The following is a 1,603-nucleotide window of genomic DNA, read 5'->3' on the forward strand; positions in this document are numbered from 1 at the left end:
GCGATTGGATTTATTTGATTTCTCGCAGCGCCGGCAGACCCTTCACCAGTTCGGCGGGAGGCATTTCTTACTTTTTAGATTTTCACGGTTTCATCATGCAGCTATTTTCTGACCACTGCTGGTTCCATCTGAGCAGCTGTCAGGGTGTTTTCTCTTGATCACAGTCTCTCGGCTCCCAGTAGCTAAAAGATAGTAGATCTTAAGGCTTTTAATATTTTATTTGTGTGTCTCCTATAGCCCTTCATTTACCCTTGACGTCAGTTCAACATCTCTGATTAGCATTGCACTGATGAAACATTTGAATAATCTCCCAGTCCTCTCATTTACATCCTGTACTTGTCCAGATGCAATCACAAGATGGCAGCATAGTCAAGCTCTCCTCTGTATCTACGTCTCCACCAAACACACCAAATCTCCATTGTTCCCAGTGAAGATTAACTACTCCATCCTTAACACAAGGGAGCCTGCGGAGCATAGAAACCAGAGGCATCAGCTTCTATTGTGTGTGTAATTAATCCTGTTGGATCAGAGATGGAACACAAGTGGTTTCTGTTGTGGCATCCTCGTGGGGTGGGGGGAGACCCTGCTGAGGCACAAATCAACCAGAAAGACGGGAGTTTGAGCCTTTTTGCCTGCGTGTGTTCCCCTGCATATGTGTGTGTCTCCTCCATGGCCCTGTGCATGTGTTCTCCACGTCCTCTGCCTGGTCTACAGGCCTCGGTCCCACAGTGAGTCAACCACCCCAGCCTCCACAGGCTGACACACACCACCAGTACCATTCTTCACAGAGAGGGGCCTATAATTAGGTGCTAATTTTCTCTGGTTCCACTGTGACACGATGCTGGGGGCCATGGTGAGGCAAGACAGAGCGAGCGGGTGCATTTGATGAACAGTGGCGAGAGCTCGACTCCGGACCATCTGGCCAAGTGGCTGGCGCTGCCCGCTGCTGCTCGTGCTGACGCTGGGGCCTGGGCAGGGCCCACCCACGTCAGCCTGCTCCTCCGGACCGGGACCCAGGCGTCTGTCCACCACAACATGTTTATCTCGAGTGGCTGCCAAGTGAATCACAACCTCGTGGAAGATACAGCTCCTCGATATGCAGACAGCAAACAGGCAGAGAGAGAGAGAGAGAGAGAGAGGGGAGGGGAGAGAATTGGGGGAAAGAGGAGGGAGGAGAGGGCAAAGAGAGAGTGGGAGGAAGATGGATTAGAGGAAGAGAATGGGATTAAAAGAATCCAGATGGAAGAATGGGAGGCAGACAAGCACACAGACACACACATAAAAAAACACAGAAACAAACAGGGGAAAAAAGTACATTTGAGACTAAAACACACACTGCATATGAGTCAATGCTGCTCCCAATTCATTTAGAACATGCTAATACAGTGTGTGGCTTAACCCTCAGAGCAATCATAAATGTTGGACTTAGTGCAATGGGTGATGACTTATTAATTCTGTTCTAAGGAGGATCAATGGGGGTGGGGTTGCCACGGAGATGCTTCTGTCTCGCTTACATCTCTCTCATCCCCATCCTCTCTCACACGCGCTCCCTCTCAGAAATCTGGATTATGTTAAGAGTAAAATTGTGTAAAGGCATGCCCCC

The sequence above is a fragment of the Plectropomus leopardus genome, chromosome 7, assembly GCF_026936395.1.
Source record: "Plectropomus leopardus strain MGB_pleo_1.0 chromosome 7, ASM2693639v1, whole genome shotgun sequence".
Classification (NCBI taxonomy): Eukaryota; Metazoa; Chordata; class Actinopteri; order Perciformes; family Serranidae; genus Plectropomus; species Plectropomus leopardus.